We start from the raw sequence: 16,688 nt of genomic DNA, 5'->3' as shown, positions 1-16,688 counted from the left end.
GTCACCTACTCTGAGATTTGCTATTTCAACTTTTTTCCTGCTACTGATGAGAACTGCCTCTGTTTTATGGTTTGCAAGGCTTAAACCACTATTGCGCAGCCAATCTTTTGTGATTTCGACCGCTTGGTTGCAAATCGCTTCAGCCTGGTTAAGGAATTTAGCAACGACTACGATTGCAATGCCATCAGCAAACCCTATGATTTATGATCATGGAGGTAGTTGGAGACGCAAGACTCCATCGCACATTACATTCCAGACGAGTTTGCCCAATACTGACCCCTGTGGTACTCCTTCGGTAACTCTGTACCTTTTCATTCCTTCGTCGGTTTTGTATTGCAGCACTCTGTTAGTGAAGTAGCTTGCAACCATTTTCCGAATGTAAACTGGGACTCGGAAATTCTCCAGCGCATTTAGGATTTTGTCCCAGTTTGCTGTATTAAATATATTTTTTACATCTAACGTTGTGACTAGGCAATACTCTTTATCTTCGTAGAGCAGGCGAGAACCTTCGATCGGTTTGTGAGCGATGCGCTTAGCCGTTCTGATTGAAAACCGTTTGATTGAAAAGTAATGAGTCTTCCCGCGCGGAGCGTTTGCCAAGCGATCAATCGAATCGGCTGGAAGGGGAAAATGAACGTTGGACCTCCCCTTCCACTAGAAACCGGTCCCAGTTCGCTGGCAACAGCGGTGCAGTCAACATCGCTCCGCGCGTGAAAGCTGTTTTAAAAGTTTGTTAGGATTTTGCCGTGGCGAAATCATGCTGATCATCTTTTCCGACTCTCGTGCCATCGTCCACAAGTAGTTTGTACCTCCAGGAAGCACTGTAAAGGCGGTATTTTATAAAGAAGTGCTCCTTCGGCTGAAAAAGAAAGCTGAAGGGGAGGCGTTTCGACTCCATCGAGGAGATCCAAAAAACTGTGACAGCCGAGTTGAACGCGATTCCGGTGGATGAGTTTAAAAAATGTTTCCTGCAGTGAAAGGACCGCTACCAGCGGTGTATTAACGCTCAAGGGTCTTATTTTGAAGAATATTAGTTGTATAAGCCAAAAAAATAAAACTGCTTAAAAAATAATTAGGCTCATTACATTTCAATCAAACCCCGTAAGTTAAGTTTGAAAATTCCTTACTATGAATCTACAAATTAGTACTCGAGAAAAGCTCATTCAACATTTGCGCCATCTCATCTCATTAACATTTTCTGTTACCACTTATTGCACTTTTCTTAACCACATTTATTACGTGTCTAGACATTTTTTAGTTCACGGAATTTAAATTACTTACATTTTCATTATATTTCAAAATGTTGTGCCCTAGGTGAAAGTTTTTAACAAAATATTACGCGATTTTATGTATTATGATATCATTTATATTCAAATGTTTAAATATAACACTGTGTGACAAAAAAAAAAAAAATGAAATATACTCTTATGGAGACCTAGCACAACTTGTGGCTAAGGCTAAGAATATAAAATCTTTATATATTTTCGCTAAGTTAAAAATTGAATATATATACTATTTCAATATATGGTGAAAGTTTGTACAAAAAAAATTGAGCATAAGTACTATTTTGATATATTACACTGTGCGACAGTGATTTTATACTTTTATGGAGACCTAGTACAACTTGTAGGTATAGTAAAACTAAACAAAATGGTATAGGAGAAATTTCCAATACACCCCCAAAATCTCGTTTTATGCCCATAAAACCGTTTTTCAGTAGGTTGATGTGAAGAATCACTCCTAACTTCGCCAATATCCATCCGATTTCGAATTTGTTTTATTAGTTCGAAAGAACAAAAACAAGCCTTTTTGGCAGTGTGTTGACAATTTTTCTGAAATGACAACTGACGAGACTGTAGACGGAAGAATTTGGAATTTGTTTATTTTTTCTCTATTTTTTCAACTTTGACATAATTTTTACGACATTATCCGATATTGAGGATTTTTTTAGTACAGTGCTGCATTGCACAACACTACAATAAATATTATGTGTTTATAATGACACTTGTTATCATTTTCATGCTTCGATGCCTACATACCAAATTAGTAAAAAAAAGATAAAATCTTTAAACTCACACAACTCTATTAATTTTAATTCAATTACAGTCAAATATAGCTCATTCGACGCAAAATTAAATTTACTATAACAGCAGTGTACTAAAAAAATCCTCAATATCGGATAATGTCGTAAAAATTATGTCAAAGTTGAAAAAATAGAGAAAAAAAAAAATTCCAAATTCTTCCGTCTACAGTCTCGTCAGTTGTCATTTCAGAAAAATTGTCAACACACTGTCAAAAAGGCTTGTTTTTGTTCTTTCGAACTAAAAAAACAAATTCGAAATCGGATGGAAATTGCCGAAATTAGGAGTGATTCTTCACATCAACCTACTGAAAAACGGTTTTATGGGCATAAAACGAGATTTTGGGGGTGTATTGGAAATTTTTCCTATACCATTTTTCTTAGTTTTACTATACCTACAAGTTGTACTAGGTCTCCATAAAAGTATAAAATCACTGTCGCACAGTGTAATATATCAAAATAGTACTTATGCGCAATTTTTTTAGTACAAACTTTCACCATATATTGAAATAGTATATATATTCAATTTTAAACTTAGCGAAAATATATAAAGATTTTATATTCTTAGCCTTGCCCTAAATTCTGTGAACAATTTTGCAATGCACACGGCAAGAATAATTTCGCAGAAAAAAGTTCCTTTATTTTTGCTTTTGTTCATATGCATTGTTTACTCATAAATTATTCTCAGTTTTGAGGCAAATTTCACTTGTAAGTAATAGAGTGAGGAGCTAAGAAAATCGCATTGCAGTGATTGCATTACATAAGAGTGGTAAAAGTGCAAGTGAGATTTACGAATTGCTGAAAAAACTTAATGTTATCAATAATGTTTGTTTACTTTGAGATCAATCGTTTTTTCCAAACGTCGGAAGTGACAGACAGAAAAAGAAATCGTCGTCCTCGCAGGGTACAAAGCAGAGCACCCAAAAAAACCGTTCGAGAAAGAGCTCAAAGAAATCCCCTTAAAGTTCACATATGAATTAATAACCAATAACTCCACAAAATTAATCTAGCCGTTCACATATGGCTGATTACCTGTAAAATTGACAATCAGCTGTCAATACTGCTTTGAAAGGTTTTTCTTCATAGAAATTGCTTTAATGGAATATTTTGGAGTTTTTGGTTTGTGTAATTATTATTAACAATATGAAGAAAAGACATAGAGAAGGAATAGCTAATTTAATTGCGCAATTGGATACTATTAGAAACGTTTACTGAGGTTTCAAAAAATGACGGGAGCAATACGCATATAAAATTCGATATTATATTTTACAATAAGTAATAAGAGGACAAAGCGTGTACTGTTATACTAATGCATAATTAATAACACCTAACAAAAATTTTATTAGAATTATGCCTACAAACCTGTTTTCTTTGCGGTCATCCATTTTATTTAGTTTTAACTTTGAAGTTTCGGTTTGCATTCGTAAAAATAATTCTCTATAACACAGGGTTGTATGTAAAAAAGTATGGTAATAATCTAGGATTATTTTATAATCTCAGATTTCGGGAGAGAAATATTGTATGAGTAATCTTGCTTTTTAAATTAGGGAATTAAGCACGAAAAAGTAGATAATCTACTTATATGTGAACGTATTATTAGAAAGCAGAAAATCATTCCCAGGGAAATGAATGTATTGGAGGGATCCATGCTAAAACTAATTAGATGATCTCCACATAAAAACCCACCGTCGCTCAACTGGTCATCTTTTAATAATGCGCTTGAAGAAAATTTTACTCAACAGATGCAAGCAGCCTCTTCGGTGGCACGTGAGTTAGTGCAACAGAAAATACAGTACTGTACCGTACTGTATCCAATGTATGATACAGTATACAGAATCAGTAGTATACATAAAAAGTATGGTCCTATTGAACATTATCAGCAGCCAAAACATTCCTATTGAGCATTATCAGCAATCAATAAACAAAAGAAACCAGAGCCTATAAATAGAGAATTAAACATAGAAATAAGCCAGTCTTCTATTATACTGAAGCATATGAACTTCAGCATAGAATTGATTTAAGTACATCTTGGTACCAATAAAATTATATATGTGCATTTTTATGTATGTGCATCCAGAGTACGACTTTAATTGGGGGCTCAACCAGGATCGCCAATATCCTGTGTATCCTCATAAAAGGATAAAATAAAATAAAAAAAAACACTAATATAGTGAATAATAAAAGGAACTCCTAAAAAATCAGATCCCACACGTCCTGAAAAAGAGGACAAGGAGAACTAATAATAAAACTGGACCCCTTCCGAAAAAAGCGATGACAAGTGTTTGATCAAGGCAGAGGAATCATTATGGAAGCAAGATTAGCAACCGTGGAGCAACCTTATTCCGCTGTAGAAACACAATTAGCCCAGCTGCAGCAAGCGCAAGGACCTAATATCGAAGAATTCCAACCAATAAGTCCCAGGCAGACGCTCCAAGACAGACGCTATCCGAATTCCACAGCAAGATCTGTCAAATCTTCAATTTAGCAATGACTAAATGTGAAATTGAATAACCAGGGAATACTCACTCTCTACAACAAGTCACAAAAGAAATGGCCATAGATTGCTTGCGCAATGGCATAAATGATAAATTTACTCAACACACATTATATGTAGCAAAACCAAAAGATTTAGAAAGTGCATACGAAATTGCCACGGAGATCCTATATAAAAGTCAGAACAATCCGATACGACGAGAAGGAAGTTTGCAGGGTTCAGAATCGCAGCCCTCTCAACTCAGCTCACCCCCTGAAAGCATAAGAAGGGTAGGCACTAGCTTAAACCATTTCAATAATCAAATTATTATCCAAACTAGCAATGGATTAGTAAGAATAGACATACCATATACTTCACCACTATAGAACAAATGATAAGTGATATTAAAGGCGTATTCACCCAAACAATATTAACGCCATAATCACTACAGAAGAAATTCTAATTCAAATAAAAACAACACAAACTTTTCCAACAACTAATTTTGTAATAGCAAATGCATTAGTGAGAGACATTGTGGGGGCATGTAAATATGTGCCACACATATATATATATGTATATATATTACTATTAACTTCTTTATTCAAATAAAAGATACAAACTTTACAAACTATAAATTTAGTAATAAAAATTGCTTTGCGTGTTAATCGATTCAAGGTTCTGAAAGCTCTGGTTTCAGTTAAGAAAAATGATTATTCAAAAAGTTCTTGCGACAAAACTGCGAAGAAGAAAACAAAAAGGAATTCGTGAGAACTTCCTTACGAATACTGGTGTTGCCACATTGGATTGTTCAGTGTGTTCCCATAATACTCCCCCCTAAATGAGGCTTAATGTGGGACTTGTTAAAGTCTAATTTAACGTTGGCTATCTGACGCATGTGTTGATCTCTGCTGCAGTGGTAGACTCGTTGATCTTGTAGGATGAAGGGGTGCTTCCGAGTTGACCAATGCGCGCCTAAGGTGGGCAGCGCTTTCAAAAATATCTTCTTCTTCTTAATTGGCGCGATAACCGCTTACGCGATTTTGGCCGATATTAGGAAAGCGCGCCAGTCGTTTCTTTCTCGTGCTAACCGGCGCCAATTGGGCGCCTTCTCCACCTGATCTTTCCAACGCAGAGGAGGCCGCCCTCTTCCTCTGCTACCACCAGCTGGTACCGCATCGAATACTTTCAAAGCCGGAGCGTTTGTATCCATTCGGACGACATGACCCAGCCAACGAAGCCGCTGGATCTTTACTCGCTGCGCTATGTCTATGTCGTCGTAAAGCTCATACAGCTCATTGTTCCATCGTCTACGATATTCGCCGTTGCCAACGTGCAAAGGTCCAAAAATCTTACGCAGAATCTTTCTCTCGAATACTCCAAGCGTCGCTTCATCGGATGTTATCATCGTCCAAGCTTCTGCGCCATACGTTAGGACGGGCATGATGAGAGTCTTGTAGAGTGTTAGTTTTGTTCGTCGAGAGAGGACTTTACTGCTCAATTGCCTACTTAGTCCAAAGTAGCACTTGTTGGCAAGAGAGATTTTACGTTGGATTTCAAGGCTGACATTGTTATCGGTGTTAATGCTGGTTCCTAAATAGACGAAGTCTTTTACAACCTCGAAATTATAACTGTCAACAGTGACGTGGGTGCCGATACGCGAGTGCGCCGACTGTTTGTTTGAAGACAGGAGATACTTCGTTTTGTCCTCGTTCACCACCAAACCCATTCGCTTTGCCTCTTTATCCAGTTTGGAGAAGGCAGAACTAACAGCGCGGTTGTTAAGGCCGATGATATCGATATCGATTGGGGTATCGGGATCACCACATTCTCTATGACATGCGCAGCCTTCACTGTTTAACAGGTTCGAGAAATGTTCCCTCCATTATTTAAGATTGCTCTGTACGTCAGTCACCAGATCGCCGTCTTTCTTCTTACAGGAAAACGCCCCGGTCTTAAAACTTTCTGTAAGCCGCCGAACTTTCTGGTAGAATTTTCGGGCGTTGTTCCTATTGGCCAGCATCTCAAGGTCCTCGCACTCACGTATTTCGGCCTCTCGTTTCTTTTGTCGGATAATACGTCTCTCTTCCTTTTTCAGCTCTCTGTAGCGATCCCACATGGCTCGCGTTGCGCCCGATCGCAGCGTGGCTCTATAGGCGGCATCCTTTCTTTCTGCGGCAGCATGACATTCCTCGTCGTACTAAATGTTTTTTCGGGCTCGCCGGAATCCGATTTCTTCTTCGGCGGCGGTACGTAGGGAACGAGAAATGTTGCTCCATTGCTCGCGCATGCCGGTTTGTTGGGCAGTACTCTCCGAGAGCAGGAGTGAGAGTCGAGTGGCGAATCTTCGGGCTGTCTGTTAAGATTGCAGCTTTTCGATGTCGAACATTCTTTGTGTAGGTAGATGTACGTTTTTTGCTGCACAGAGACGGGTGCGCAGTTTGGCTGCAACAAGGTAATGATCCGAGTCGATGTTGGGTCCTCGGATCGTACGTTCATCTAATACACTAGAAGCGTGTCTTCCATCTATCACAACATGATCGATCTGGTTTCGTGTTTTTCGATCAGGAGACAGCAAGGTGGCTTGGTGAATCTTCTTATGCTGGAATCTGGTGCTGCAGACTACCATGTTTCGGGCCCCGGCGAAGTCGATCATCCTCTATCCGTTACCAGATGTTTCGTTGTGCAGGCTGATTTTTCCGACTCTGGGACCAAAAAGTTCCCTCCTTGCCCACCCTGGCGTTGAAGTCGCCAAGCACGAGTTTTATGTCGTGGCGGGGGCAGCGCTCATAGGAACGTTCCAAGCGCTCATAGAAGGAATCTTTGGTCGCATCGTCCTTCTCTTCCGTCGGGGCGTGGGCGCAAATTAGCGAGATGTTAAAAAATCGCGCTTTGATGCGGGATATTGCGAGACGCTCGTCCACCGGAGTGCACGACATTACTTGGCGACGAAGCCTCTCTCCCACAACAAATCCGACACCGAATTTGCGCTCCTTTACATGGCAGCTGTAGTAGACGTCGCAAGGTCCTATGTTTTTCTTACCTTGCCCCGTCCATCGCATCTCTTGGATGGCAGTGATGTCAGCCTTTACTCTCACGAGGACATCACCCAGTCGGGCAGAGGCACCTTCCCCATTAAGGGAGCGGACATTCCAGGTGCATGCCCTCAAATCATATTCCTTATTTCGTTTGCAGGGGTCGTCATCAATAAAGACAGTTCTCATCCGAGGCTTTGCAGTTCTTTTCATTGGGGTGATTTTTAAGGGGCGGGTCCCAAACCCAGCGCACAACCAGCTATCCTGGAATGCTTCGCCTTCTCACGTTAGCTCACTCCCGAACGGGTGTTCGGAAGCTACCCAGAGGATACGTGTTCTAATCCCGGACGTTGTGAGCTGCTTGAACCATATGTAGAAGAATCGTCCTGGCCACTCCCAAGTGAATGGCGATCAGTAACTTTCCCCACTTGCGTGGACTTCTACACATGGAACCATCCTCCTTATTTTTATTATAATAACTTAAAAACACTGTTGAATAATGTTAATTATAAATAAATGAGCTATTTGCATATGTTGGTTTTCGGCTTTGGTTTATTAAACAATGAAAAATTGTAGCTGATAACGCGGATGTGTGAAAAATGGTGTAAGCAAAAATATCAATGGCAACATTGTGTAGATACAACCAAACACATACACACACAAACCGATGTATTGTGTAAATATGTAATTAAAAGAACGCAGTAGGGGCTGCGGCTCGTTAGGGACTGCGTACGTCGTTCACTGTTTTCAGCATTCGTATTTCATTCAAATACATGTATATGTTTTTCTTATCTGGTATGTTTCTTATATACAACATTCGACAACAAACGGTCAAGTGGAGCGGACGCACAGCACAATAGTGGAGCTAACGAGTTTTCTAGTAAAGGAAACTAAAGACAAACACAAAGAGGTAATATTCGAATCAGTATGATAGTACATTAAAACTATTCACTCGGTCACAGGACATAAACCCGAGGACGTGTTTTTCAACAGAGGAGGATACGATTATAAAGTCATCAGAAATAGAACTCAATATAATCAAGAATGAGATATCACCCAACAGAAGGCACGGAACAAACAAATTACTTACAAGATAGGAGATATTATTTACGTTAAGAGAACCCGAAGAAAATAATTGAACAGGATAATGGTAGAACAATTACAACTGATAATATAATAATGCACAAAGATAACATCCGCACGAACTAGAAATGATACTCATAATAATAATCTTGCTGTGAATAAACAGAATTAGTTCAGACACAAATATTACAAACCTGAAAGGAAAAGATTATAGGTATGTATACTAATAGAAACGAATCCAGAATAGAATTTTATAGCTACGATTATTTATAACATTTTACAAATTTAACTAGAATATTAGCACCATACCAAAATATGTTAAACTCAAAATATAATTTAGATGCAAATCCTGAAATGAGAATATTACACAAAAAAATTGAACTATTAATAAAACAGATAAATCCAGTTAATATATTTAGAAGAGGACTAGAGACTCGCATTAGGAACAATATTAAAATGGATAACGGGCATAACAGACCACGATGATGAAGTAGAGATACAGACAAGAATGAATTAATTAATTGAGGGACATAGTAAACAAAAAATAATAAATAGTAATTTGGAAAAATGTTAAAGAAATTAGTCCCCAAGGATTTCTCTGAAAAATTAATGCGCACAGAAGTCTACAATGAACTAAATACTCTCCTAACTACAATTAATTTAGAAAGAAATAACAACTTCCTGTCAAGTTCACTAGACTTAGAAGAAATTACAGAAATCATTGCGAAAGAAAAAACAAATGGATAAAAATATTGCTTTATGCAAAGGAAATCAATACGTAAGAATCAATAAATATAAAGATTTTATGGACCAAACTATATGTAAGCAGAATAAAAGGGACGAATGTACAATACAAATATTAGAGAAAAATAATGCTCAATGTAAAATGATAAAAGAAAATAATCCACCCTTTATTAATTATGGTAACGGAAACATTATTATTAGCGGATTATATATAATAAACAACGAGATTATAGATGGAGATTTTTCAATTTATTTCAAAACCAATATAACATTAAATAAAGAAGAATATTGTGGGTATAGTGGCAATTAATTGTTTTCGGTTCAGTAAAACGTATTTTTATTTTTAGTTTTTAATTACAATAATATTTAGGTTAAAATTAAGATTAAATTAGATTTAAGGAAAAATATATGTGATGCGAATTTAGTACTCTCTCTCTCTGTTCAATTGCGTTTTTATATTGTCCTGTTATTGTCAGGGTTGACTTCGGGTCGTCCGTTCAGTCTGGTTGCCACATAGGTACCCCCAAACTTCACGTTCTGAAACGTGCGGGAAGTCGTATTTCTCGTCCGATACGGTTTGTTGGCGGATTGCTTGTAAATATCTGATTTGATGGTGATGGTGTTGTTTGCGATTGGTCTGGATTTTGTTGAGTTGACATTTTTGGTGGTTGGATATCCGATTGCAGTGTTTCGATAAAGGCTGGTTTCAGTCGGTCTATGGAAATGTTACTTTTGTTGTTGTTGTTGAGCTGGATGGTGAAATATTTCGGGTGTCTGGAGATAACCAGATATGGTCCGTCGTATGTTGGTACAAACGCAGGTCGTGCTTTGTCGTTGCGCACGAATACATGCGTTGCTTCTGCCAGTTTACTGAATACAAAGGTTTTCGTAGCGTCGTGATTTGCGGTTTGGGTTGGTCGTATTTTTATCATCACGTAAATGAGCTGTTTGGCAAAATCCGATTGTGGCTAATTTATATGGCGATCGTGAAAAAATTGTCTTGGCAACCGGAGATTAGCACCATATACAAGTTGTGCAGCTGTTGCTCCGATGTCAGGCTTGAATGCTGTACGAAGACCAAGGAAGATTATAGGTAGGCGATTAATCCAATCATCTCGTTCATCACAGGTACTTGCTGTTTTCAAAGAGCGGTGCCAACGTTCGATGATTCCATTCGCTTGCGGATGGTATGCCGTTGTGCGTAAGTGTGATATGCCTAGCATGCATGACAACTCGTTGAATAACTGTGATTCGAATTGTCTACCTTGATCGGTAGTGATACGTGCGGGTATACGAAATCGTGAGAACCAAACACTGACTAGTTTTTTAGCGATTGTTTCTGCAGTAATATTTCTAATTGGGATTGCTTCAGGTCAACGCGTGTATCTGTCTATGATCGTAAGACAGTATTGGTATTCGTCTGATGGCGGTAGCGGTCCGAAATTGGCTGTAGTGGGGATCGCATGTGTCTACTGATCTTGGTACGTTGGCAGCTTAGACAGCGTTGGACTACATTAGCTATTTGTTTTCCCATGTTCGGCCAGACGAAACGTGTTTTGATAAGTTTTGTTGTTGCGCGCACACCCCCATGCGAAATTCTATGCATTTTCTCGATGATGTTCCTAAGGTGCGATTGTGGAATAAACGGTCGTACTTCTGATGTAGCTACATCATAGCATATTCTTAAATCGTAGTTGGGTATGCCTATCCACTTCAGTTGCAAGGATGTATTGCCATCGATGAGTTTTTTCAGCTCTGGGCATTGTTTTTGGTCTTTGGCGATGTGCTTGTAGTCGACAAAATTTGGTTCAATTGCCTCTATGCGTGAAAGTGTGTCGGCTGCCGTATTTGCAGTGCCGGCAACGTGGACAATATCCGTAGGGAATTGACCGATGAAGTCCAGCTGGCGCAGCTGTCGCGGTGATGCTTTATCAAGCTTTTGATGAAATGCGTAAGTAAGTGGTTTATGGTGAGTTCTTACCTCGAACGGTCGTCCTTCTAACATGCAGCAAAAATGTTTTATTGCCAGATATACTGCGAGTAACTCTCTGTCGTAGGTACAGTACCTTTTTTGTCCTTCAGTGAATTTTTGGCTAAAAAATGCTTACGGTTGAAACTCGTTGTGGACGATTTGGTGAAGTGCAGCGCCAATAGCGACATCGCTGGCGTCGGTGCTCAACGATATTTGAGCGTTTGGTGTTGGATGAACTAGGAGTGTAGCATTTGCTAGTTGTTTTTTACACTCGTTGAAATGAATGACTGAGTCGTCGGTCCACTTGATTATGGTCTTATCGTTCTTTCGATTTCCGGGGATTTATTTGACCAGTGGTATTTGGTGATCTACTGCGTTAGGTAGGAAGCGGCGGTAAAAATTAATTATCGCCAAAAATCTTCGCAATTCTTTGGCGATCTTTGGCAGAGGGAAATTGGAAATTGCTTTAACTTTTTCCGGCAATGGCTTAATACCTTCTGCTGTGACGATATGACCATGAAATGCAATTTGTTTTTGAGCGAATCTGCGTTTATTAAGATTGATCGTAAAATGAAATTGTTGTAGTCGTTCGAAAACTTGTCTTAGGTGCGCTTTATGTTGCTCGATACCTTCTGAGGCGACACACACATCGTCAATGTACACGAACAAATAATCGAGTCCACGGAAAACTTCGTGCGTAAACCGCTGGAAGGTTTGTGCAGCATTGCACAAGCCGAATGTCATATGCGTGAATTCGAATAATCCGAACGGCGTGGCTATTGCCGTCTTAGGAATGTCATTGGGCTCGATTGGAATTTGATGGTAGGCTCGATTGAGGTTGATTTTACTGAACACGTTTTTTCGGTAAAAGAAGTGTGTGAAGTCTTGTATGTGCGGTAAAGGGTAACGATCTGGAATGGTCTGCGCATTTAGGGCTCGATAGTCGCCACAAGGACGCCACTCACCATTTGCTTTCTTGACCAGGTGCAATGGGGAGGCGTAAGAGCTTTTCGACGGGCGGCAAATACCGAGTCTGCTTAAAAATTCAAATTCTTCCTTAACCGCGTTTAGTTTATCTGCAGGAAGGCGTCTTGGTCGTGCGAAAACAGGCAGGCCTTTCGTTTCGATGCAATGAGTTACTCCGGTCTGTGATGCTGATGGAGCTAATGCGTTTGGATTACAGATCTCAGTGAACTCGAGAAGTAGGTTTGCGATTTCAGTGTTGTACCCTTGGGTTTCGAAGCTTGATGTTTTTCCGAAGGCGCATATGTTCGCGTGCCTTGGTGCTGTAGTGCTGACAGTTAATGTAGAATTTACGATGTCGACGATTAAATTTAAATGGCGGAGGAAGTCTGCACCGATGATTGCATACTTTGTTTCTGCAATGACGAAATCCTAAGTAAGTTTGTGCTGAAGGCCGAAGTCAAGTGTGCGACGTATCATGGCATACGTTTTGATGGCTGTACCGTTTGCTGCGTAAAGCGTGGAACCGTTAGAGTTTGACAAGCGGCACGCACGAGTTGCTGGGATGACCGATACTTCTGCGCCGGTATCGATCAAAAATAATTGGGTTTATTTTCTGTCAGGAATGAAAAAACGTTTAGATTTAGTGAATTCGGAAAATTTGGTAGGGAAATCACATGGATTTCGACATTTACGGGCCTGAGTGCCATAATCACGATGGTACCAACAGGTCGGTAATTGCTCAACGTTGGTACTGCGATGTGGTGTATTCGGCCGTTTGGCCTTGCTCCGTGAACGTTCACGTTGTCGGCTGCGATTTCAGAACATAAGCATACTTAATTTGTTGCTTAATTTTTCGATGGCAATGTCTTACATTTCGATTTGCCTTTGGAGTACGGTGAATTGATTTGTAGGGATTGTAGGAGTTTCGATAGCGTTGACGGCTGCTGCTCGAACTGGTGGGGCTGGGTTAGAGTCACGGCTTAGTGCGTCGAGTACTGCATCGGCGGTAATGGCGAGTTGGTGTAAAGGTGTGCTTGGTTGGGCCTGCAGTATACCGGCAATAACAGCGCGTGCAGCTTCAGGCAATTGTTTCAGCCAATATTGTTGTATTACGGATTCATCGTTCGTCGCGTTTGTTCGCTGCATTTGACTCAGCAAATGGCTGGGTTTACCGTCACCCAACTGAATTCCCGTTAGTTTGTCGAGTCGGGCCATAGCTGAGTCACTAAATTTTTCGATGACGGCCTTTTTTAGCGTGGAATAAGGTGACATTGTTGGTGGCTTGCGTACAAGCTCAAAAACTTGGTCGAGGATATAATCATCAGCATGCGCAATGATGGCGGTATATTTATCCTTTTCCTTACGTACGCCAAAGCCATGTAGTTCGAACCATGCATCTACCTTGATAAACCATGATTCAATGTATATGTATGTATACTTCGAGTTCAGTTTTGGAAACGGTAATTTTCCAAACACTGCGTTGATTTGCGGTCTGCCGCTGCCGATGTCTGCGTCGGAGTCTGCACCCTCGTTACCTGCTGCGTTGCTATCATCGTTTTCTTCTGTATTAACGTTCATGTTGTTGGGTTACGTAGCTGTGAAGGAACCGTTACTTCGTTTGCCGTTATTGTAGTTGGCTTCTGTAACGGTCGAGGAATTTTCACTGGCGTCACTCTTACACCGCACATGCACTTTTAGGTTACCTAAAACTACCGTCAATTTTTTCCGTTTTTTGTGCAGTTATGTGCTGCAGCGCTTTGGCCGAATTTTTCGTCACTTTTTTCCGTTTTGTGTGCAGTTACGCTCTGCACCGATTTAACCGAATTTTTGTCACTTTTTGTCTCGTTTTATGTGCAGTTACGCTCTGCACCGATTTAACCGAATTTTTTCGTCACTTTTTGTTCGTTTTATGTGCAGCTACGCTCTGCACCGATTTAACCGAATTTTTTCGTCACTTTTTGCTTCGTTTTATCTGCAGTTACGCTCTGCATCGATTTAACCGAATTTTTTTTGACACCTTTTTGCTCACCATCACCTTTTTTACGGGGTCACCACTTGTGGGTATTGTGACAATTAATTGTTTTCGGTTCAGTAAAACGTATCTTTATTTTTAGTTTTTAATTACAATAATATTTAGGTTAAAATTAAGATTAAATTAGATTTAAGGAAAAATGTATGTGATGCGAATTTAGTACAATGCGTCTGTTCTCGCCGGCGATTCGATCAAACTCTCTGTTCAATTGCGTTTTTATATTGTCCTGTTATTGTCAGAGTTGCCATCGGGTCGTCCGTTCAGTCTGGTTGCCACAAGTATATAAACATTAAGGAAACTATGGTGAAAATACTCCATAACAAGCATAAAGAAAATCCAGATATATTAGAATACTTATAATCTCGATCAGAATACAAGTTCAATAATCTAGACGAAATATCATCCATATTTGTACCACTTGAACAAAACCCAATTAAGGCTACATTTATAACCATATTAATTATAACCCTATTAATCATAATAACCAAACTATTATTAGAATTTAGAGTAAAGAGAAGGAAGATACTTTATCAAAGAGCACTAGTACAATGTCAAAAATACCATGAAGAAAGAAAACGAAAATGACTAAAGTCCAAATTGTAAATGAGGACATTTAATTTTAAGAGGGAGGAGAGTTAGTGCAACAGAAAATACACCGAAAATACCGATGACATCATCCAATGTATGATACAGAATACAGAATCAGTAGTATGCATAAAAAGTGTGGTCCTATTATACATTATCAGCAACCAAAACATTCCTATTGAACATTATCAGCAAGCAATAAACAAAAGAAACCAGAGCCTATAAATAGAGGATTAAACATAGAAATAAGCCAGTCTTCTATTATACTGAAGCATATAAACTTCAGCTTAGAATTGATTTAAGTACATCTTGGTACCAATAAAATTGTATATTTTTTATGTATGTGCATCCAGAGCACGAATTTAATTCGCGGTCAACGGCCATGAATATATTCTTTCCACAAATTAGAAAATTTTCACTAGACTAGAGTATGTAATCAGATATTGCAGAACATGTCCTGTGGAAGACCTAAGAAATTTGGAGAATCTTAAACAATCTGTGGTTAGAGCAGCGACGTCAATATCCAAGGAAACCATGCGTGCTGCAATAGCTGAATGGCCTAATCGTTTGAAAGCTTGTGTAAAAGCAAATGGTGACCATTTCGAAAGTAAATTATAAATTTAGTTTTTTAATATTTATTAAAAATAGCTTCATTAAAAAAAATTTATAATTTCATATTGTCACGAATTTTCTTACGTTAAAATTCAAATAAATCTTTTAGAATAACTCGAATTCGATCACTTGATTGACACAAGACACAAAGAAGAAGAAGAAGTTTTCCTAAAAAGGCCCATGTTACCAGAGAACGTTAATAAGATGAGAAGGCGCAAATGTTACTGTTAACTATTTTTAGTTCAATTGAGATTTGAAAGGTTTGTAGAAAGGGATTTTAGAACACCGACTTTATAGACACCACCCTGAGGCCCACACAAAAATTGAAAACACCACACATCTTTCACCTCAACACACAACACATCTCTCACCTCGACATGAAACCAATTGTGTATTTACTATTTTCTTCTTATTTTATATTTTTTCAATTACAGGCTATGTATTTGACAGCATATTCCATATGTTATTTCTTTTTATGGAGGTGGCCAAAAGCATTGAAAACCGAAAAGTGTGAGACTTGTCCTTCGACGCACCCATTAAAAACCCACCCCAGCTCCGTTTCGCCCCCGCGGGACGACCGTTAGGTAATACTTCACGGGAGGGGGAGCGGCCTATTGCTTCTTCATGAAAATCTGCGCTGATGCTCAGCACGTCGCAGCTTGGTAATTACTTATAATTAAGTATAAATTCTGCGAGGGAGAGCGGCCTATTGCCTCTACCTGAAAGTCTGCGCTGCTGTTCAGCGTGACGCAGTTTGGTGATTCCTAATACCGTTAAGTATTACTAGGTACTACTTCACGGGAGGGGGTGTGGCCTATTGCCTCTACGTAAAAATCTGCGCTGTTGTTCAGTGCTACGCAGCTTGGTAATTACTATTCTTGCCATGTTACTGATAGCGGACCAATGTTCTGCTGAGTCAAGCATGATATCTACTAGGTTGCTAACCATAATTGGCTTCCCCACTCTACCACTCAAATCTACTCTTTCCAGCTCAAAACAAGGGCAGACAAAGAAAACATGTTCTGCATCTTCAACTAGACTGTCGCAAAAGGTGCAGTATGGGCCATCTTCGTGCTTAAATCTATGCCGATAAGCCTTAAAGCATCCAT

The sequence above is a fragment of the Anastrepha obliqua genome, unplaced genomic scaffold (genome assembly GCF_027943255.1).
Source record: "Anastrepha obliqua isolate idAnaObli1 unplaced genomic scaffold, idAnaObli1_1.0 ptg000009l, whole genome shotgun sequence".
Classification (NCBI taxonomy): Eukaryota; Metazoa; Arthropoda; class Insecta; order Diptera; family Tephritidae; genus Anastrepha; species Anastrepha obliqua.
This window is presented reverse-complemented; position numbering follows the sequence as displayed.